The following is a 24,604-nucleotide window of genomic DNA, read 5'->3' as shown; positions in this document are numbered from 1 at the left end:
TTCAATATTATTTTGTATTAGTTTCAGGTGTATTGCATAGTGGTTAGACAATCATATACTTTACAAAGTGGTCCTCCCAATAATTCAAGTATCCACCTGACACCATTCGTAGTTATTATGGTATCATGGACTACATTCCCTGTGTTGTACATTACATGCCTGCGACTAGTCTGTAACTACCTTTTTGTACTTCTAACTGCTTCATCTCATTTACCCAGCTGCCAACCACTCTCCTCACTGGCAACCATCAGTCTGTTATCTGTATATACGAGTCTCTTTCCATTTTGTTTATTTTGTTCTTTAGATTCCACATATAAGTGAAATCAAATGTCATTTGTTGTTTTCTGACTGATTTATTTCATTTATCATAATGCCCTGTAGGTGGCAAAAGGTAAGTTTCATTATTTTTTTATGGCTAAGTATTATTACATTATGTATATGATGTACCACAACATTTTTATCCACTCCTCTATCAATGGGCACTTGGTTGCTTCCATATCTTGTCTCTTGTACATAATGCTTCAGTGGACATAGGGGTACATATATTCTTTCAAATTAGTATTTTGGGTTTCTTCAGATATATACCCAAATGGAATCACTGAGTCATAAGACAATTCTCTTTTTAATGTTTTGAGGAAACTCCATACTGTTTTCTATAGCGGCTGCACCAATTTGCACTTCAACCAATAGTCACAAGGGCTCCCCTTTCCTCCACATTCTCACCAGCACTTGTTATTTGTTGATTTATTGATGATAGCCACTCTGACAGGTGTAAGGTGGTATATCATTGTGGTTTTAATTTGCATTTGTCTGATGATTAGTGATGTTGAGCATCTTTTCATACATCTATTGAATATCTGTATGTCCTCTGGAAAAGCATGTGTTCAGGTCTCTGTCAACTTTTTAATTTGGTTGTTCATTTTTCTGATGCTGAGTTATCTGAATTCTGTATACATTTTAGATATCAACTGCTTATTAGATGTATCATTGGCAAATATCTTCTCCTAATCACTAGGATGTTTTTGTTATGTTTTGTTGATGGTTTCCCTTGCTATGCAAAAACATTTTAGTTTGATGTACTGCCATTTAGTATTTATTTATTTATTTTTGTTTCCCTTACCTAAGGAAATAGGTCAGGAAAAATATTGCTAAGACATTTTACTGTCTATGGTTCTTTCTAGGAGTTTTATGGGTTTAGATCTCACATGTAAGTCTTAAACCCATTTTGAGTTTACTGTTGCACATGGTGTAAGAAGGTAGTGTAGTTTCCTTCTTTTGCATGAATCTGTCCAACTTTCCAAACACCATTTACATGTTTTTACCCCATCGTGTGCTCTTGCTTTCTTTGTCACAGATTAATTAATTATATAGGCGTGCATTTATTTCTGGGCTCTCTATTCACTTTCACTGATTTATGTGTCTGTTCTTATGCCAGTACCATGTTGCTTTGATTACTATGGCATTGTTGCATAGTTTGAAATCAGGTAGCATGATACCTCCCACATTGTTTTTCTTTCTCAAGATTGCTGTGGCTATTAGGGGTCTTTTGTAGTTCTATACAAATTTTTGCATTATTTGTTTTAGTTCTTGTGAAAAACACCATTATTTTGATAGGAATTGCATTGAATCTATAGATTAATTTGGGCAGCATGGAAGCACAGTATATGCTCATTTATTATTATTGTCTTTGATTTCTTCAGTGTCATAGTTTTCTGAGTACAAATCTTTTACTTCCTTTGTTAAATTTATTCCTAGGTATTTAAAAAAATTTTCTGATGCAGTTGTACATGGAATTGTTTTCTTAGTTTGTCCTTCTGATAGTTTATTATTGTTATATAAAAATGCAACCAATCTCTGAGTATTTATTCTGCATCCTGCTACTTCACTGAACTCATTGATCAGTTCTAGTAGTTTTTTCTTTTAATGAAATCTTTAAGGTTCTCTATATACCATACATGTCATCTGCAAATAATGACAGTTTTACCTCTTTCTTTCCCATTTGGATACATTTTATTTCTTCTTGTCTGATTGCTGTGGCTAGGACATCCAGTACTGTGTTGGATAAGAGTGGTGAGAGTGGACACCCCTGTGTTGTTCCCAATCGGAGGAGAAACACTTTTCATTTTTTCCCATTGAGTGTGGTATTGGTTATGGATTTGTCATATATAGCTTTTATTATGTTGAGGTATGTTTCCTCTATTCCCTCTTTGCTGAGAGGTTTTATCATAAATGGGTTCCTTGAAACCTCCTTGTATTGAGCTTATATCCATATTCTCCTCCTTTGGGGATGGTGATGGATATTAGAAGCCTGAAAAATGTTAGGCTTGATTGACTGTTTGATGGGCCCTGCTGACATTGCTGGAGTCACCCTGTTTTGCCACACTCCTCAGGCCCTGAACCCCCAAGTATTTCAGGAAGTGCCAGAGCATGGCCAGCAACACCTAAGGAAAATCATCTTTTTTGACCTCATGATTATTGTGTAAGCTCATTAAGGGCAAAGATCAGGTCTTTTGTTTAGCTACACTTCTCAGCTACACTTAGTACAAAACCAGACAACAGGAGCCTCTGAGGAAATCCTTCTGAAAGACTGGGTGTGAGAAAGATAAATAAACAGCACAGGCCCCTTGGCCCGGCGGCAGCGCCAGGCAGCTCTCCCAGGCAGGCTGCTGAAGCTGGGCGGGCTTTGCGGCAGAAGTGCCTGGCCGGTGATTGATGGGCGCAGTTTGCATCTGGGCTTCTAACCAGAAAGGCCTCTCCTCACCTTGAGGAATGTGTAATTGAAAGCTCACATTGCTCTGTGAAGCCAGAGGGTTTCCCAGTACAATGCAACATCATGTTCTACTTACTGGATATGAAGGCTTCCCTTCCCGTGGGGCTCAGCTCTGAACCTGGATGGGCCTTGCCAACGGGAGATGCCTGGATGTTAAAGTTCTCTGTTTCCGTTCCCTGCAGCCTGCGATTACCAGTTTGGGCCGGGCTGTGCTCGGCTCCCTGCTCACTCTGCTGCTCATGATTTTCATATGTTGTGGGTCTGTTTTCAAGTTCCCCCACCCCCCTGTCTCCCCTGTCTCTGCTCGGTGGAGCTATAAAAATGGAGCTCCTTTCATCTCTTCGCCAGCAACAATCCTCCCCACTCCCTTGATCATTTGGCTAACTTGTCTCTGAACTCAGTCCAAACTGTCTGTCTACTTGGGATTCCACGTCTCCTCAACCGAGATCAGTCTCCCAGGTGTGGTGGATGATTACTATAGAGGAAGGAGTTATGTACACTGTGATTAGCACGGTAATAACAGTGATGTTAATAAGAAGAAGAACCCGGTACTGACAGTGCACCTGGGCAAGGGCGAACCAGAGGGAAATGCTGTTTCAGCCCAGGAAACTTATCTTCCAGTCTTTTCATTGTAACATTTATGGTTCTTTCTCTCATTACAGCAGTAGTATGTGTTCATTGTGGAAAGTTTGAAAAATTCAGAAAAATATAAATAAATCAATATAAATTACCCATACTCCTGTCATGCAGTGGTAACCACTGTTAATATTTTGGTGAGGCTTTTTTTGGACAGATACACACTCTCAGGTTCACATGTACTGTCTATGGATGAGATTTATGCTGTGCACATAATTTTGTATACCCTTTTGCATGATATCACAGATATTCTTCTATACATATTTTTAATGGTTACATAGAAATATATATTTGATGGTGTGTTTGGACACTGCTTGATGGTTGAGACTGTGTCACTATGCAAATATCCTAAAGGAGAAACATGGGACAGAGAAAGTGAAGGGGACCTGAAGAAATAGCCTGTTGTCTGGAAGCATTGACAGGAAACTTACACCTCACATGTCCCATTCCCACTCAGAAGGCCAAAGGCCTATGGTTAAGCATTTAGCCATTTGGACAGGGAAAGGAGAAGAGATTTATTTTTAATTTATTGATTTCTTAGAGAGATAGGAGAAAAGGAGGGAGAGGAGGAGGAAGAGAGAGAGAGAGATTTGTTGTTCCACTTATTTATGCATTCACTGGTTAATTCTTATATGTGCCCTGAATGGGGATCATACATGCAACTCTGGCACATTGGAACGACAATGTAAGTAACTGAGCAACCCATCCAGGGTAAGGGGAAGACATTTTGAATGGGAAGGATATTTAGAACAACCTTCCGAGTCACTAGGTCTTAATTCAGCCACTTAAACAGAGATGACCTTGAGACAGAGGTGAGGAAAGGGGCACACCCCAAGGAATCAGCAGTCTTGTCACCCAGCTCTGGGAAGGAAGTGTGGAGATGCACATCACAAAACTTAAATGGGAATCACTCCCCCAGCAAACACAGCCAGTGACCTGCTGTCTGGAAGATAAGCCAGCACAGTGAGAAAATTATCTTTGTGGGGGCATAATGTTCTTTGAAGGTAGAGCCTATAGCAGATCAAACACTTTCAATGGAAAAGAAAATGACCCTTTTCTGTATTACTTTTCTTTCTTATCCCAGTTGAATTAGAAAGATCGAACCCTCTCTAAGGAGTTGGAATGGGGATGAACTGTTGAGACAGGAGGGATCTTATTGGGGGATCAACATGTTCTAAAGCTGATTTATGGTGATGGCTGCATCTCTCAGCAAGGTTACTAAAATTCATTGAACTTGTTCAATTTAAATGAGTGAATTTCATAATATGTAAAATACATGTCCAATAAAGCTATTTAAAAGTAATATCCAAAACATCTTATTAAAAAGTAAAGTCTAGAGTGCGATGAAGAAAACTTGTGAAAGAGTTGAGTAGGTGTGGGTTGGGAATCTACTGTGGAGAGCTAGGTGGCAGGAGGCAGAGAAAATGTTCCCCATGTGGCATCAGACGCAGAAGGCTGCACCACACGCCGAGGAAATGGCTTCAGCTACACTTTCCTCCTGTCCTGTGTTCCTAGCAAATGGCTTGCCAACTTTGTTGAGTAGTCATTTTATCTTTAGGTGCAAAGCATGACTGTCTGGAATCTGCATAGACTTTGACCTGTGCTGGCTGTGTGACCTTGGGTAAGTCATTTCGCTTTCCTGTAACTTGGATGCCATGTGCAGAGAATGAGGGATAATCACTGGCTTTCAAAGGACTGTTTAGTTTTACCATTTCTCTAATGCCATAATTCATGCTTCATAAACAGTTATAAACAAATTCTTTAGCCAATTTTCTTGTTTCTCTTGTGCCCAAGGGCAAACATAAATCATACTTTACTGATGAGAACCTTAACTAACTCATAGGAATATTGTGAGATTAAAGAAAATGATAGACCTGAAAGGAATTTGATGAAGGAAAAAACATTCCTACAACTCTATGGGGATATAAAATAGTAGCACAGGGCGTTATCCCGCCTTCCTCTTCAATTTGACCTTTGGTGCTATTCCAGCAACATGCCTCTTTTGCTGGATGCAGTGGGGCTGAGGTGCTAATCTGTTGGTTTGACCTGATGTTTAAAATGGAAACTCTGTCCAAATACAGTAGGTTTGATAATGTCCTTGTTGCCAAATAGGAAGAAACAACAAAAACTTATCAAGGGCTCTTAGTTGAATACTGAAAAAAAAAAAAAGGAAGTGATTCTAGAAAGCAAATAGGTGCTGGAGACAAGTGCTGTCTCACTCTCAGTTTTCACTCTTCTGTGAACCTGTACAACAAGATCAGAATGCTTGATGTTCTGGCCACAGCAACAGAACAGACCCCAGGCATCTCATGTGTTGTTCTTTATAAAAGACCCTTCTAGGGTGGACATGCATTTGGCTCTTATAGTTAGTTCTCATTCTGACAGAGCAGCTGTCACACCCCCAGTGAGCATGTGGGAAGGAGCACTGATGGGCATCAGCAAAGGCTGGGCCTGGGTCTCACAGTTCAAAATGGAATGCAGTGAGGCAACCATAGCTCTGTAGATACCTTGTTTTATTGCACTTCATTTCATTGCACTTCACAGATGCTGAGTCTTTTTTATAAGTTGAAGGCAAGTCCCTCCACCAGCTAAAAGATTACAACTAGCTTTATTTTGATACTTGCTTTATTATGGGTGGTCTGGAATTGAACCCACAACATCTCCAAGGTATGTCTGTATATATAAATAAGTTAGATTTTAATGCCACTCTGAAATAACAATTTGACCCTCAAATCTGTGCTCTTGTCAAGTGGCCAGTTGCCAAATTGGCACTTTGCTTTGTGCTCCTGGATGGAGCCTGAAAATTCCTTTTTTTTTTTTTAACTTGGTGAGTGCTGGCTCATATTTGCACAATAAAGCTCAACATCTTGCTCTAACAGCCTTTCTGGCTGCTTTCCCACAGCCCTTCCGTGGTGAAGAGCTGTTGTTCCTGGGCGACCCAGAACATATGTGAAAGGTTAAGCTCACAATACAGACCTTCAGCTCCAGGTGGGCTGGGTACCCTGGAGGACAGGTGAGTCTGAAAGGTGAAAATGAAATAAATACATGCTGTCTCCCCACACCTCTCACATGTTCCCTCGGGCTCAAATGGAGATGTTTTCCAGATTCAAAATGATTACATGCCAGAGTTAGCTGCTTCAACACATTGGTTCACTCAATTGCTCCTTCCTTGATTCATATGCTCACCTACACATTCACTCTCTTATTCATTTATTTCTCTTCATATTTTCTGGCACTCAGTTTCATTGACTGCCCTCTACATGTCCAGATCTGGATTTGATGATGCAAACATGAATGAGATACTATCTCTTCTTCCAAGATTTTCACTAAGCAGAGACAGAAATAAAGAGGCATAATGCAACCGAGCAAGATAAAGGATATCAGTAGACTTGTGTGAGTACAGTGAAGCATGGAGTGTTAACCCCACTCAGAGAACATCATCAGTGTTCATATCAGGCAAAAACTTTAATTTTTTGAATACAGAATCAAGTGATTATTTTGAAATGGTTACACACAGCTTATTTTTCTCTTGGATAAAGTATTTGATTTGAGAAAGAAAAAGCTTCTGAAGCATTCTAATTATACACACATGCACACAAACACATACCACATGGTTTATAAAGGGAGTTGATCTTCTTCCTCTCTTCCTCAGAAGTTTGGAAGTTTGCCAGGTGACGTTGGTCACCTGGTATGGCGGCTGGGGGCCTATGGGCTCTGTCAGTAGTATCTGTACTCTTCAGAGACTGGGACTGGAAGTGCATTTTGCCAGCAACATTGGGATTCCCTCCTCCTAGTTACATTTCTTTGTGACTTCCATGTTTGTGGATCATTTAGAATTTTTTCTAGAAGCTCAGCAGAAGGATCCAGCTGTGAGAATTTTCTTCTCTTCAAGAGACCATCGGTGTTTTCCTTAACAAATGGCAATGGATTTTCTCCTTGGTTCAGTTTCATTTATCCCATTTAGTCAATTAATAAACATTTTGGGGGCGTCTGACACGAGCTGGTGCTATGCTAAACCTGAGGACACATGTCACTGCTTCCTGGATGGTGCAGAGAGAGGGAAATTTCTCTCATGCCTTCATCTAGGATTTCATTCCCTCTGTCCTCACTCCTTTCCCCTCCCATTATTTTCATCAGCATTCAGTGCATACTAGGGGCTAACCAAATGTTTCTTCATTGATTGAGTCTCTGCTCTAATTGGATCAATCGCTAATCATGCTGCCTTCTGTAGTTCCCTGCAGGGGCTTAAATAATGTAGGCACTTAGGTTGCTCTAAAAGCTGCTTAGGAGACTGAAATTGGGCACCCAACTGTGCAGCTGCAGCATCTCCTCAAAATACACAAAATATTTATGCTCTCACCCCTGACTCGCCTCTGTCCCCAAGTAAGGTTAAAATTGCAGTCCAGGGCCAGAGGAGAGTGGAAGGAATGGGGACATTTTCTTTCTCTGATACTTGCTTGGGTATAGGCTGAGAGGACCCCCACAGAGCTTAGTGAGCTATTCACTCCATCATTCTTTCCTGGAATACTGAATTCTGAAAGTGAAAGTAACCTTAGGGTTCTCCTAGAAGAGGCCCTTGAAGAAAGTGGATAGGTGGGGAGAAGTTGAAATGGGTCCTAGGAAAGTGTCAGCTGTGTGGTCAGTAGGGCTGGGCATACTGGCCTGCCAGTGCAATCTCAAGGAGGGTCTATTCCAACTCTGTGATAGTGAGCACCTGGCTGCACCATCCGCCTCTGCATCAGCAAGGCTACTGAGCTCCTGGAGGCCCCTGAGCTGTCTCTGGGCTGAACTAAGGTCTGGCCAGGCCAAGGGCTGAAATTACCATGGAGCCATTCTTTCTCCACTCTGCCACATCCCCACATACTCAAAATACAAATGGTTCTACACTGTACAATAATTGCAAGAAATTCTAGTAATGCTGCCATTTATTCAGTGAGGGTTATTTGGAGCATATTTTGAAATATTAAATACTTCTACTGTTGTGTGTGTGTGTGTGTGTGTGTGTGTGTGTGTGTGTGTGATCCCTCTCTCCTCTGGTGCCCTAAGCACTCAGGTTAGGGCCCTAACCACCAGGGCTGCTTTATGGACATGTTAGAACTGAGTTGTCCTCCCTGCCCCAGGTAGGCCAAGCTGTCCCCAAACTAAGGAATCAAGGCCTAGAACACAGCCTTCTGCTCCAGGGCCAAAGGTGTGCTCCTCTGGGTGCCTGTAGGGGATGGGCTCAAAGGGACTGACTCACTGAAACCAAAAGCACTCAGGACTGAGAAAGACCAGAATGCAAATCTAGTCGTTTACAATGACAGAACATTGTCACAACTGGAAAACTCAAAGTGTGTGTGATCAGTAGATTTTCTCTGTGTAGGCATAACCAAATGCAATTGAAACAAGTTCTAATGGGATGCTGCTTGCCCAGTGTGGAGCCCAAACCAGGGAAAGTGGTGAATCAGATCAGCAAAGGCAACTGCCCAGTTTCCCTGTGCTGGCATGAGCTATGCCAGTATATGCCTCCAGCTCTCTCCTCAATGCTCATCAGCTACACTGCTGATGGGAAATTGTTTAGATATGTAAATATAATCAAACAATTTATGAATAGCTGGAAGCTATTCTGTCTGCCTCGCTTGATTTTATACCTGTGATTCAATTCCTCATGCATTAATCTTAAAATGTCAACCTCATAGACAACTTATTTTCCTCATTTACTGATTATTTTTGGGGGGTGGGCAAGGTAGTGAAGAAGAGAAAATAATGAATTATTTTAAGTCCCAAGAAAGGACATATTTGCCCTAGTTTCCAGATAAGAATACAGATATAATTACAGTTTTATAGTTTGAGGCAAATTTTATTCATTCGATCAACACATGTTAATTGAGCACTGATTGCATAATAGGCAGCATGCTAGGCTCAGAGGACACAGGACAGCAAGGGGCCTGACTTCAGGGAGTCTGCATTCTAGAGCAGGACACAGACAATGCGGAAATAATCCAGTAAAAAATGGTAATTTCAGGTAGAGACAGAATTCAATCAAGATGATATGATGATGGCAGAATCTCAAGGCATGTTACTTTAAGGACTTACTCCTTGAGATGATGATATTTGAATTATAAGAAGAAACTAGTCACTCAAATAGCCCAGGAAGAGTGTTCTAATGAAAATGAAAGCAGCTGTTGCAAAGGCTTAGTGTGTTGAAATAACAGAAAGAGAGACTAAGGTGAAGAATTGAAGTTATGAGAGCAATGGGGAATTCCTCAAAGGTTGTAAGCAGATGGGTAATGTCCTCTGACTTGTGATTTGACGATATCATTCTCACTGTTATGGGGACTAGGGATTGCAGGGAACTAAAGCAGAAGCTGGTTCAAATTCTGATTTCTGACCTGTGCTCTTTTCTCCATATCATCTCATGCATCTGTCGTATCTGATTCAGCATTGGCCTAACCTGCATTAGAACTTGGTCTGTATTACTTATATTTATTGGAAAATATGGATTGAGTTAAGATGGCTTAGATAAGCCTGTCTGAGAGAGTTTTCAAATTTAGGAACCAAGGACCTCTGGACAAAGATTGCCATTCACTCCCTGAAGGTTTTTATATATACTGTAACTTGTCCTGCTACTTTTAATTGATTTGTCTTCAAAAAGTGTGACAGGTAACATTCTTCTTTTATGTTCACTTCTAAGCCAAAAGATTTAGGCCAGTCTTGAAGCAGAACTGATGCCCTGAGCAGCCCCCAGTGAAGAGATTTCAGTGTGTTTCAGGAAGCATTGAAATAAGAAGTGAAAAATTGAACTTGATTATCTAGGCAAAATCTACAGGTGTTCATGGACCTTAGACATTGATCATGAACTTCCATTGACATTAACTACTACTGCTCAAAGGAGCCTTTTTCTTAATGTAACCTGTATATAGGAAGCTCATAACCTGTCCCCTATTTTGCAATATCAAATCTTCAGAGTAATTTTTATTAATATGTTTCCCAGAGGCTTTATTTCTAATGACTTTGGTTCTTCAGTTTCCTATATACTTGAACAGAAATTGATTAACAAAGGTTCTCATAGGTTCAGACATTGATGTTTGTTCATTGTCATGGCCTCCTTTGCTTGAGATTGTCCCACCACTTTTTCTACCTTAGGCCCCTCTGGAAGACCAATTTCTTGTAATACAAAGTATAAGAACAGCATTTGAGCTAGGTCGTAGTTCATGGGAACATAGTTTAAATACACTCCTTTGAGGGTTGCCAGGAAGATCTGGGGGATGAGAGCTACAGTAATCTAATCTGGTCTTTGGGGAAGAATAAATCACTGCTCTCTGTAGTGTATATGACCTTCACCCCAGTTATATTTTTGAAATAATTACACAGGAGTCTGTCAGTGGTGTCTATGGGAGAGTTAAAACAGAATTTACAATTGAGTGGTCTGCTCACCCTTGGATGTAGCTCAATGTCTTGAGATAAATTTGCAGTTCAAATAATTAAGTCTGAAATTCCTCCAAAGCAGCCAGTTCATTCACAAAAGTCATTAAATTATATCTAAAGCTGGACAGAACAACCATCTAGCTGGCCTTCAAACTGAATTTTTATACAATGGCCACATATTTTGATATGATACATCTAGCCTACATCAAATACTTGCTTAATTTCAATCACATATTATTTCAGTTGAAAAGTAGATCCTACAGCTCATCCTGGACATAGAAAAGCGCAATACAATTGCTTATTGTTTTGGTTGAATGTGAACCCAAGCTTGTACTACCCCTTTGTGCTAATGAAGTTTGTTGGCAGCTCTTAACACAGAAATGCTAATGTAGGAAAAAAAGGCCAACTTTCTTTGTTCACTTTTTTAGATTAAAATTTATCTTCATCAATGTTCTCAGAGCTTGTGAGATAAAGTTGACTCAAAAATGTATAACTACAGACCCAACTATATGCTGCTTACAAGAGACACACCTTAAATATAACCCATGCAACCAATAATTTTAAGATAGTATGAATGATTATATTAATGTCAGAAAAAGTAAGCTTTAAAGACAAGTGTTATCAGAGATCATTTCATAATGATAAAAGCAAAATCTGAGAGAATTAAAGTCAAAATAGACTAATATATAATTATAGTTGGTGGTTTTAACAATTCTCTTTCATAGTTGATAGAAAAAGTATATAAGTAAGATTATAGATTATTTGCACACTATCATTCAACTTAACCTAACTGACATTTATAGAAATATACCCAAACATAGTAGAATACATATTCTTTTCTGGTAGACATAGAACATTCACCAGATAGACTACATGCTGGACAATAAAGTAAGTCTTAATAAATATTAAAGTACTAGATTGTACACAGTATGTTCTCTGACTAAAATGGAATTAGAAGTTAAAAACAAAAAGATAGTTGGAAAATCAATGGCTACTTAGAAAATGTGCCATATATTTCTCAATAACTCCTGTGTAAAAAGAGAACTCCTAAGGAAAGTAAAGTGTGTTTTATTCCATCATGTGACTATATTGCAATATATCCACTTGCCAGATGTTTAGTTTTTTGTTTGTTTGTTTTGTTTTGTTTTTTGTCCTTATGTCATTGCTCTTCACAGATAACCTTGGTTTAAGGTGGTAATTTAAACAATACTTAAAAACAGACAGCCACAGACGGTTATTGACTATGAACTTACAAGTATGGCCTGCCTCTCTCTCTTGGCCATCCTCTCTTGGCCTCCAGGATTGCAGAACCAAAATGATCATCTTTCATTCTCACCCCTCACTTTTTCCAGTCTAAATAGTTTCTGCTAATAATTCACATGTTAGGTTTAAACTCTTCATGTGATCAGGTAGAGTGACAGACATATTTTTTTAATTAAGTTGATGGGGGTGAAACATTTCTGTAACACCTGCACATCCCATTCAGGAAGGAGATGCCAGAAATGGCCCATCCTGCTCACAGAGGAGAACAGGATTATCCAATGTGAGATGTGAATAGAATCTTAGCATAATATAGCTTCTTTTAACAAATGAAGACATTAAGTCCCAGAGAGAGAGAAAGTTAAAAAGTCATGATGGTTATTAAGGGTACAGCAAACACCCCCAATGACTTTGGGGTGAGTGATTATCTCTAAACACCCAATTAGCATGCAAATAAGTTAATTAGAGAAAAACGCATGCACCTGTCAGGTCATTAATGCATGGGCAGAATTACCTTTATTAGATTGGCTCCCTGTTCTCTAGCAGAGAGCGGGTCTGAGGGAAAGGGGCCTGGAAGATCAGTTTTGACTCTTTCTAGAGTTTGTCCTCTTGTCTGGAGTGGCAGGCTAGAGGACAGGGCCAGTGGTGTGCTCTAAGTGTGGGTCCCAAGGAGGCAAGTTGAATTGCTGACTCCTCGGGTCGAGGTTTGAGTTGGAGCTGAGGGCCAGGATCTGCACTGACAGAGGAGAGATGAGGAGGTTTAGAGGTGTGATGAACATATGTGTGTGTTTCTGCACATATGAACATTTCTGAGTTAAGGAAGAGAACTAGCTAAGTCACACCTTCATTTAGGGCAGACTGTGATGGTCACAAAATCAAATATCTGAAAAATTCTTTGTATGTCTTCGTTCCTGTGTCCGTTCTTCACTGTCCCTCATTCCCACATCTGCTTCCCCTTCATTCCAATGCCTCTGTCCTCTTCAAGTCTTCTGCCGGGTCCAGGTCTGTGTTGACTAGTCTACCGCGTAGTCCTTCCCCCCACCGGCTGTGTGGCAGATTCACTCCACCCAATGTTCCAACATCCTTCCTTGGTTCCTTGTTATTTATTATAGAGCAAATCAAAATGCTTGTGCTTCTCAGGCAAAATATATGTCAAATATCACCAATGACAGCTGACATCTCACCCACTCACAGCCTTGTCATTTTTGGAGTTAGAACCCATTCCCATCAAACTCCCTCTAACCTGGAAACCCTCTCCTGCTCCTAATCAGCTCAAAGCCGTGCTGCTGCCAGCTGGTCTCCTCACAGTCTTATATCCTAACCAGCCCACCCCCTGCCCCCAATAACACCGTATCTCCAAGACCCTGCTCCAGTTACCTTCCTAGCTCCCCAGAGAGCAAAGCAGGCCATCCCTGCCCCCTGGCCCAGCTCAAGGCCTGTTTTGTCAGCTGGATCTTTGTTGACCTTCCCAATAATATATTTTCAGTTTTGCCTTTTAAAGGCCAATAATAACTAATTAAACAAAACAATACTAACTAGTATTTATTGAGTACTATGGAATGCAGGCCCTGTTCTGAGTGTTTTGCATGCCCCCTTATCTCATTGAGCTCCCCACAACCTGCTGAGTTAGGCTCTGTTATTCCCCTCAACCCCTTTACAGAGAAGAAAACTATAAAGGGCAGAGCAACTATCAGAGCTAATGTCTGCAGCCCCTATGGAAAGGGTCCCATCTCCCTTTTCATGGCCTGTGTTAAATACAACCCCCACTGCCTGTGTTTTTACATGGGCATCTCACTCCCCTCCGATGATCTGAAGACCCCCCTTGGCAGCTGCGTTCTTCTCTGTGGCTCAGAAAGTACCCTCCCAGGATTATAAATGCCCCTTCTGCATGTCTTCTTCTTGATTTTCTTTAATTCAACAATATTTCTTAGAGATGCTGCCTTGCTTCCTTTGAGAAATGAGATGGAATACCAATCAATAAATACAATGCCTTCAGGATAAGGAATTGGCACTCTATTCTGCAAGTTATGAATGGTCTTAGCGGCCAGGTAACAAGGTCCGCTTCATTTTTGTTTTTTTGAGTTTTGTTTCTCAGAAATTTTCCTCTGAGGGCACTGTGAGGGGTGTGGCCTGAAGAGGCAGGGGACTGTGGGCCCACAGCAGCCCTCCACAGTCCTGTCAGCTCTCAGCAGATTTATACGCAGGCTCTGCATCTGCAGCACATAGACATCACACAGATACCTTTAGACTTTATAAATATAATTTTTCTTACAAACACCTTTCTTGTTCCATAAAAATGTTTTTGCTAGTCAGTTTTCATCACTTCATGGGACATAGTGGGTGCTTGTATGAGGAGGGACAGGTACAAATAATAGTGCTGGAACAAATAACCCTGATATCTCAGAGGACTAATATCAGAGGGTTATTTCTGACCCACATGACGCCCACCATGGTTCTGGAACCCTTCAAGAATTCCAGGTGCTTCCAATTCAAAGTACTGCCCTCACAGCAGGTAGTCTCCATGGTCATCACCAGGAAGGGCCTTTGGGGGAGGCCCGCCAGCTTCTTCATGCCTCAGCTCAGAAGTGAAACATGTCCCTGCCGCTCACACTTCATTTTCCATGTTGGGCACATAGTCCCAGCTCACCCCAGGAGCTGTGGAGCTGCCTAGGTCGGAGGGCGGGTCACTGTGGCCGAGTGCCACCCCTTTGCCTTGGCTCTTGGTCAAAGTGGGGTGAAAGAACAAAGTTTGACAGATAGGAAAAGTAGCAGAATGCCAGTGCACATGAAGGACAGAGACTGAAAAATTGATATTCACAAGTATCACTGTGGGACATAATTTCCCTCAGTCAAGTTTTCCTGAAGACCGTGCCACCTTCTTCTCAATTTCTTTGCACGGCTCACAGCAGCAGTGGCTACATTCCTTGAGATTCAAGTTGCAGTCTACGGTTCAAGAAGAGATGTATGTACATTTTAATTCTCAGAAATGACTGATAGTTGCTAACCTGCAGGAGCCAGCGGAGCCCCAGCACAGGTAGGTGCTGGGCCTTGAGCCAGGCTGCCACTAAGTTGTCCCTCCGGCTCATCTGCCTTTTCCCCTGTGTGATTCAAAGTTTTGGCTCAGAAAAATTACAAATTGTTACATGGCGTGAACCTCCAAGGTTACTGTTAAATAATCAAAACCACACTGATTAAATCTTGAATGCTCAATTATAGAGCTATAATTTAGGGGAGGGGCTGTTTTCAGTTCTGTATATTTTTGGAATCCAGTATAACAAATACAGCTTCGGGAGCCTTCGGTGGATTATGTGACAACAATGAGGAAAGGAAAGATATACAACTCACTGCGTACTTCCGTGGTTTATGAGCTCCCACCCTGCCCCTGAAATAACCAAAGGATTGATCAACAGAAGGTGCTGTGTGAGGGCTGGGTGCTGGGGCATGCTGATGCTGGCCACCAAAGACAGCTTCCAGGCTCTATCTGCACTAGGAAACTTGTTCGGTAGCAACAGTGGGCAGCTCTATAACCACATAGCAATTCCTGCTGTTCACCTTTACACGCTGGGTCAGTGTGTGAAGATCTTGTGTGCAAGTGGTAAGTGTTGAGAACTTGAAAAGACTGACTAATAATAATGCACATCAAATTAGTAGGGGATAATTCATGGTATCTTCATTTTGTATACAATTTCCCTACCAAAAGCCATTAGCATTAACGTTTCATACTTGAATGGCTTTAAAAATACAAAACAAAGCCATAGTGTTTCTTTCTCTTTTTTTATCCCTATTGTTCACTGTGACACTTTTTATTTGTATTAGAAAATGCCATGCATACAAACAACAGCAGAAGGCTCAGAATTTGATGGAGATACTCCATAGAAAACATTCAAAGTGAGTCCATTTAGGGCACTTTAGAAAGACAGAAAGGTAGGAGATAAGCAGAAATAAGTTTTTCCCTATTACCGAGGTCATTTGCACAGCAACTAGGGTACTAATTGGTTTAACTTGGCACTCCTTCTATGTGCAGTATGCCTTGTGTTCATCTTCAAAGTGTGCCACAAACAATGGGGTTTATTCTTCAACAAAGCTCCTGCTAAGTTTCTCAGACTGTAAGCAGCGAAGTCCTGAGGTCCTGTTTTCTGCATTGGTCAGTCGGTGGCCTGGGGCAGCTGCTTGGCTGTGCTGACAGCCAGCTCCTCTGATCTTAGCCCAGCGCCAGGGGGCAGCTGCCAGGGCTCCAGAGGAGGGTGTGTCATGCAGGGCTCTAGCTTGGAGAAGGTCACCCAGGCTGTTACAGTCCCTTTGGAAGTACAAGCAAAGAGAGAGAGAAAGAGAGAAAAAAAAGAAAACCCACAAAAACTGAGATTGTGAGAGCATTTATGGGTGAATTTGAAGCAAAGGAAACTAGGTCACCTTGGAAGCTTCTTTGAGATGTTAGTGAGTGCCAAGCATCTGGCCCCTTCTCGCTTCTGTGGCCAGACTTTGGGAAAACATGCCAGCCCCTGAGCTGCTCTGTGGCCCTTGAATTCTGCCAAATGTGATGAGTCAAGGTCTGGCTATAAAAGGCAGATAAAAGGCTCATCCCTTAGTATATGTGTACAAAAGAATATTATTCAGCCTTAAAAAGGAAGGACATTCTGACACACGTTCCAACATGCATAAACTGAGGGCATTGTGCTAAGTGAATAAGCCAGTCACAAAGGGACAAATACTGTATGATTCCACTTATGCAATGTTCCTAGAGTAGTCAGATTCATTGACACAGAAAGTAGGATGATGGTTACCAGGGTTGGGTGGGGGATGGGAAATTAACATTTCATAGGGACAGAGTGTCAGTTTTGCAAGATGAAAAGAACTCTGGAGATGGAAGGTGGTGGCGGTTGCCCAACAGTGTGACTGTCCTTAATGCTGCTGAACTCTATGCTTAGACCTGGTTATGATGGTTAATTTTATGTGGAGTGTATTTAACACAATTTTTTAAAAAAGACCTTTCTTCTAGCACCTACTTAGTGTTGACCACCCTGGGAGATTAAAGCTACCTTAGAGGAGGAGGAAGAGAAAGGATGAGGAGGTGCTGGTAGAGAGAACAAGAGGGAGAGGCATCCTGTCCACACGAGAGGTCCACAGGAGGGCACTGGGGACAGTGCCTGTCCTTCTTCACAGTCTGGCTCTAGCCCCTCCTTTTAGGAAAGAGCAATTTTCTTATCTTTAGTTTTTCCTCCTTCCTAATAAATGCATTTAGGACTCTATATTTCTCTACAACTTCGGCCACACCTGACAATTTGACCTGGAGGGCTCTCAAGTAGCCATTTCTAAGTAGTTTGCAGATTCCAGTTTGCTGTTCCTTTGTACTTGAATGTATAAAAAAACTGTGGTACATTTACACAATGGAATACTGTGCAGCAGAAAGAAAGAAGGAGCTCCTACCCTTTGTGACAGCATGGATGGAACTGGAGAGCATATGCTAAGTGAAATAAGCCAGGCAGTGAAAGACAAATACCATATGATCTCACCTTTAACAGGAACCTAAACAACAAAACAAACAAACAAGCAAAATATAACCAGAGACATTGAAATTAAGAACAAACTGACAATAACCAGAGGGGAGGTGGGAGGGGAGAAGGGGAGGATGGGTTTCCAAGGACAACTATAAAGGACACATGGACAAAACCAAAGGAGAGTAGGATCAAGGGTGGGAAGTGGGGATGGCTGCGGTGGAGGGGAGTGGTGGGGGGGAAATAGAGACAACTGCATTTGAACAATAAAAAAGTAAAATAAAATAAAAAATAAAATAAAATAAATAAAATAAAATTCCCCCTCAGGTAGGATATGAAGTGTGAGGGGTTGTCAGGGATTGGGAAGGCTGGGGGTGGGGGAGGGGAGGTAGGCAGTTGCTGCTGCAGAGAGTTCCCAGAGCCTATCAGCCTTCTGGCTCCCGTGAAAGCCCACCACCTAGGCGCTGTGAGCCCCTCTCCATCCCTCCTTCTGCCACTGACCAGACTCTGCCTCTTGCAGAGGGGGGCACAGCACCCCCCTGGGCTGTCACAGGTCCATCTTGGTGCACCTCCCTCCCCCACCCTCCCCAGGGGAACAGCTTCCCCAGAGGTTTTCACTATTGTCTTCTCCTTCACTCACATCTCATCTGCTTCCCTTTTCCTTAGGATTTTGCATAATTCCTGGACCACCACTGGCATTGCTTTGGATTTTTCAGTGCTGTCTCAGTTTTCAGTTTGTCTTATCTGTCACTGCTGGGACTGGTGAGGGGGAGGGGGAGGCTGGCTCCAGTACCAGGTTCACACTCACTCCCTTTAATCTTTCCACACTCTTCAATCTCCCTGTAGAACTCAAGTGCATTGGCACCCAGGCAAATGCTTTATTAAGTAGTCTACTTTTATTGTGATGGGAGTATTTCAGGGGTCCCAGCAGTCAGTCCTGGAGTGAATGCCTGCCTCTCCAGCAGACCACTCCCTGTCACCCTGTCAGCCTCTCCTGCAGGTGAACCAGCCCAGATCCTGGAACAGATGGGATTCACCAAGCCTTGACACCAAACCTCTGGCTTCCTGCTCAGCACTCCAGGCCACGTGGATTTCAGTGAGAAGTATCTCCCAGATTTACGCAACAACCACCTAGGCACCTCAAATGCACTATTTAACATTAAACTTTCTAACTCTTCTCCACCAGCTTGTTTCTGTTTCAGTGGAAGGCTGCACTGAGTACCCCCAACAGATGATGACTCTCCTGAGTCCTGGTTCTTGGCACCACCCCCTGGACATACCCTGACTTCCTTCCCTTCTGCCTTTTCCCCCTTGAGCCCGCTGTTCTCTCTGGCCTATATTACTGCCACAGCTCCCCACCTGACTGGTCTGCTTCCCAGTCCTTCTCCACATGGTGGCCAGATTTGTGGTTTTAAAGGATTCCTTTATAAAATTGAAAATACTTACGTAAGAACTAGGTGCTTTTGAACATAATAAGACACAAAATGAAAACGATAAGCCCCTCCCTCCCTTTCCACACCTCTGAGGTCACATGTTATCAGTATGTTGTGTATCTTTTTACATCTTCTTAAAACACCAATTTAAACATTTTCACAAATACATGTGGACATTTTTCCTGGTTTTAACAACCCTGAGATCATGCTGTAAACAATACTCTGCAAGCTGCCTCTTCAGAGCTAACAGATGATTCCGTGACACAGAACATTTCTCCATTCTTGTTACAACCATTTATTACTTCCCCTTTGCCTCTAGTTACCCCCAAAGCCAAACTCCTTTTTTGTCTCTTGGTTCTTATCTATCCAGCTCCATCTGCTGTCTCTCCCTCCTGCATACCAGCTCTAGCAATACTGACTGATTTTCTGTTCTTGGAATGCCCCTCCCTCCTGGTTCTGCTCAGGTGGTTTTCTCTGGATAGAATGTTTTTCTGTCTGTCTAGTTACCTCCCATTTATCCCTAGGGGCTCAGCAGAGAAGTCACTTCCTTCCTCTCCAAAGCCAGTTGAGCTGTTTTTTGCCTCCTGAGAATCACAGAGCTCACCACACAGGTTACAATTGTTCAGCTGCCTGTGTTTCCCACTAGGCTACAAGCTCTATATGAGAGGCATGGGTCATATCACTGGGGCTGGGAAGTGGTACTGCACAGCACTCAGCAGAGGTGCACAGCAGGCACTCAATAACTATTTGTTGAATAAAAAGATGGGTGAATAAGTAATAAACAGACCATCATTATCAAGGCAATATACCTGTGAGTTACCTTTGATTCTTTCTTCCCCTCCTCCTTCTGTTACTATCTAACCGATCAGTGAGTGTAGTCAGTGCTATTTCCAAAGTGCAGTCCAAATCAACCAGGTCTTCCTCATCCCCACAGCGTCTGCAATGGTCCAAGTATCTCACCCTTTTCTTGAACACTCAGATGTTCTCCAAACTGATCTTTTTGTTCCCTTTGTTCCCACATTTGTCTTATTCTTTACACATATATATCCCATAAAACATTGCCTGTCCTTTTATTTATTTATTTTTGCTTGTTTTCTGTGCTCAGCTATCCACCACTGGAATGAGAGATTCTCAAGGGCAAGGACCTTATAATGCTATTTACTGCTAGATCTCCTGTCCCTAGAACAGACCTGACTTCAGGTTGGTGATCAATAAAGGTTGCCAAATGAATGAATGAGTTAAATTTGGGCAGCATGAGACAATGGAGCAGCCACCTAATTTAAGGACAGACCCTGGGAATTCTGTTACTATCTCTAGCATTTACTAGGTTGTGTGACCTTGAGAGACTATTTTAAATTCTAGAATTTTGTGCAAAATGGCAATAAGAATATTACTTGCCCTCCTAAACTTATGGATTTCTATGAGGTTATAGATGGCTAATGGATGTAAAAATGTCCTACAAAACAAAATGATGTATGTCATCAGCCCTATAATAGCCTCTTTGACATCAAATAAAGCAGATCTGTCTTGCTGGTAAATGTGGCTCCACCCACAGAGCTATTCCCAAATCCCTGGCCGCCGTCCCCACTTACCTGAGGTTGCAATTATGAGAGTGGACCAACTCTCCAAGGGAGAGTGTGCAAGAGAGGATGAAATTCAAAAACAAGACTGTTAATTTATCAACGTCAAGTACATGGCAGCAATTTCCATTGAGAAAGGATAACATCTTTTGGAAGTTCCTTCTCAGCAAAGTAACATTTTGAATGCTGAATTCTCTAAAAGCCTCAAATAGAGGCAGCAAGAATTGCCTGCGTCTGACTTTGGACATAAATGCTGGTGCTGCAGGCAGGCTTGTGTGGGTGCTGCTAGTTGAGGGCTCCAGATCTGAACTAATGAAAGTTGCAGGATACTCTCATTATTTATTCATCAGTTTGTTTTTTTTTTCTTAGTGGCGTCAGACTGGCTGAAACTGGTTATAGTTTCTTCTATTTATATTTTGCAAACCACCAACGATTCTTAACCAGAGAGCCCAGAAAACATTTGTGGCTGTCTGAGTCTTGGGTTCCTTCTAGAAAATAAGTACATTGAGATGTTGCAAAAAATGAAAAAGAAAAAATTCCACTCTGTTAGATGGAAGAGGTGGCTCACATAAAAGAATCAACAGATGCCTGACTTCATCCTAACTTCCCAGCAACCCTTTCATGTCCTAAATTAGAAACTCTCTGTTTTTGCTTTCCTTGTGTCCTCTGCAGTGTCATTAATGTGATAGATGTTTAAAAGTATTTTGATGAGTGAATCAAAATGCACGTTCCCCATTTTTCATACTTCCTTTGCCAACTATAGGAGTCTTTGGATGTAGGTAAAGAACATCTTTGCTTGGGTGTAGCTTCCTGAGTTTCCAGTTACTTTTCTATTCCACTTATATCCCCTTGAACATGGAATTCTCAATGAGACAAGAGCATATTTGTAAATATTCTCTTATATCTCTTAATTTTTCATAGCTGAATAAATGCTTTTTAACATGTGTTGGAAAAAGCTGACAAGATTACTTGGAACTTGCTTTTATGCTTTAATATTTATGTATTCCTCTAGCTAGAGATCTATCTAGATTTTAATAAGAACATTGGCTGTTTTCTAATTATGAAATTAACAGGCACTCAGTGTATATAATTTAAGAAATTGTGTATTTTCTTTAAATTTTTTAAAATGGAATTATTCTTAATTTAAACATAGAATTATATTTAATTATGTTTGACACACTTCTTCACTAACATTTTCTTGTGAATGTTTCTTTTTATTTCATTTTCCTTAAGATGGAATCTTGAAATGTTTGTAGTACTGCATTGGGTGTATGTCTCATAATTGTTCAAATGTCTCAAATTTTGTATATTTAGGTCATTTCTATTATTAAACTTATCATGCTGTTTTTAAACCCACCACATTAGACATCTTTATAGATACATTTTAGTATAAATTTCTCACAATTTCTTTAAGATAAACTTCTAGAACAGAAAATAATGTAGCAAGGATATAAATAAAATTCAAACTTTTTTTACACATTTCCAATTTTTTGTGTGATTCCTTAATTTGGAATTACACTTAGAAAGGCCTAGCATAATTATATAATTATAAACATTTTGCCTTTGTTTTCTTCTAGTTATTTTGTGATTTACTTCAACATTTATTTTTTATGTATGGTATGATACAGAGATTGATCCCCTGCCCTGCCCCCAATTATTTGGTTTTCCTAGAAAGGGATATTGAATAATTTGTCCATTATAAATTCTCTTCATCAAGTAATAAAAATTTCATGTATCTGGATCTATTTTTTGGTTTTACATTCTGTTCCATATACAGTGCATTGTTTCAGTCCCACACAGATGTAATCATGACCATGACAGCGCCTCAGTGCACCACACTGTTTATGAGTGCCTGGATTATGGCCTGCCCTGAGCTGGTGCATAATGATGAACCAGGTGAACAGAGTCCCTGACCTCATGGGACTTGCAGATCATTTGGTGAGACAGGCATGAACCAAGGAAACAAAGCAGTAACTTTATCATTATAAGTAGTGATAACCACAATGAACTAAAAAGTATAGGATGCTCTAATTAAGAATATCATTGAAGATCTTTAAACTCCATAATCAGATTTCTTTTCTAAAAAAAGGTTTTGTTGAAATATATTAGACTTATAAATAGACTGTAAATTTAAGGTGCACAACATGTTGATTTGATACATTGTTATGTTGTAATATGATTGCTGTTGGAAAGACAGCACCTCTATCACCAGGTTTCTTTTCATTTTTGTTTTTATTTGTTTGGCTGCTGAGTGGAGATGACATTGGAGGTGGTCAAGAGTGATAGAAGGAAGCCTTGACTGGTATGGCTCAGTGGATTTAGTGCTGGCCTACAAACCAAAGGGTCGCTAGTTCAATTCCCAGTCAGAGCACATGCCTGAGTTGCAGGCCAGGTCCCCAGTTGGGGGTGTGTGAGAGACAACTGCACATTGATGTTTCTCTCACTCTATTTCTCTCTTTCCTCTCCTCTCTCTAAAAATAAATAAATAAAAATTTTAAAAAGGAGTGATGGAAGGAAGACCAATCTGCACAGTGATGATGATAATATGATATGAGGTGGATGTTAGCAGAAAGGGAAATAAGTTGATAAATTCATGAACTCTTCAGGTGGTATAACCAAGAAGAATTGGTTACTTCTGTTCCTGATTAAACAGTTACTTCTGTTACTTCTGTGCCTGATTAAATGTGAAAATGTAGGAAAAAGATGTATAATGACTCCAAGTTTTTTACTCTGAGGAACAAAGATATTGTGGGGTCACATATAAAGAAAAGTAGACAATGGATGAAACCAAATTGAGAGTAAGATGGAAATAAGAGTTCTGTTCTAGACAGGTGGCCATGACACACTATCAGGCTGTTGAGATTGATGATGCTAGACAAGTTCAGAAGGAACTTATGGGTTAGGAAACACTGGTCTATGGTCAAAGCTGAGCAGAGAAAAGTGTTAAGAGCCAATAGAAAGTCTAATGAGAAGAAAAGCCAATCTAGGGCCAAGTGACTAATAAAGAACTCCAGCCTTTAGATAGTAAAACAAGGAGCCTATGAGAAAAATGGGACCAAGAAATGGGAAGAACTGGCAAAGCACGGTGTCACCAGGCTAAGGAGGAAAGGCTTCATGAGGGAGTGTTGGGTAGAGTATTGTTAAGACCTTTGTTAAAATGAGGATGAAAGTGATCCTGTTGAACTTGGCATAAATTTGTGTCTGATAATGCAGGCAAGAGCAATTTTGGTGACATGTTGGAGGTGGAAATCAGATTAGGGTAAAAGGCAAACCTGATTTAAAGAGCAAACAAAATTATCTTCTTATTTTTGGAGAAGTTTGGCACAATGGAGAGAAGTAGTTGATATCTTAGAGATGTACCTAGAAAGGTTTTATTTTTATTGTTGTTATTGTGGTTAGAGTCTTTAAAGAATGTTTCTAAGCTAATGGCAATAATTCAGGAGGAATAGAGGGAGAGAAAAGAGCTGTTGCACCTTCCTGAAAAAAATCATGAGTTTTACATTTTCATAGTGAAAGAATTGTCCCACGTAAGCCTTTGCCATCAATCCTCCTTACATGAAATGAGCCTTGAGCCACATGGATTATTTGTTTGCATTTACCAAGTATATCTTTACTCATTCTTTATGTTTTGCTTTTTCTGTTACTTCATTTACTTCTGAATCCTGTGCACTAAGTTGGTATGTATTTCTTTTAACAAATAAAAAGCTAACTCATGTCTATTTATTGTACCAACACATTTTTTATTCCATTTTTTTCTTCTTTTTATTCTTTTTCTCTCCTGTGTCACTTTTGGTATCTTTTTGTTAATATTTCATTTATATAGAGTGGTCTGTTTTTAACTTCATTCTTTAATTTTATTTTTCAATTACAGTTGACATTCAGTATTATTTTGTATTAGTTTCAGGTATACAACATAGTGGTTAGACAATCATATACTTTACAAAGTGATTCCCCGCCCCCCGCCAATATTTCAAGTACCCACCTGGACCCATACATAGTTATTACAATATGATTGATTATATTCCC

General features: G+C 40.7%; 1 long non-coding RNA gene across 1 annotated transcript; it reads right to left on the bottom strand.

Annotated features, from left to right (window-relative positions):
• Positions 1–24,604, bottom strand: LOC118502307. Its single transcript, XR_004905017.1, has 2 exons — positions 24,561–24,604; positions 1–96 (listed from the first exon to the last, which is right to left on the bottom strand). It is a non-coding gene; the product is annotated as an uncharacterized LOC118502307 (long non-coding RNA).

The sequence above is a fragment of the Phyllostomus discolor genome, chromosome 8 (assembly GCF_004126475.2).
Source record: "Phyllostomus discolor isolate MPI-MPIP mPhyDis1 chromosome 8, mPhyDis1.pri.v3, whole genome shotgun sequence".
Taxonomy (NCBI): Eukaryota; Metazoa; Chordata; class Mammalia; order Chiroptera; family Phyllostomidae; genus Phyllostomus; species Phyllostomus discolor.
Note: the sequence above shows the minus strand (reverse complement) of the source record. Positions and strands in the feature narration are given on the sequence as shown.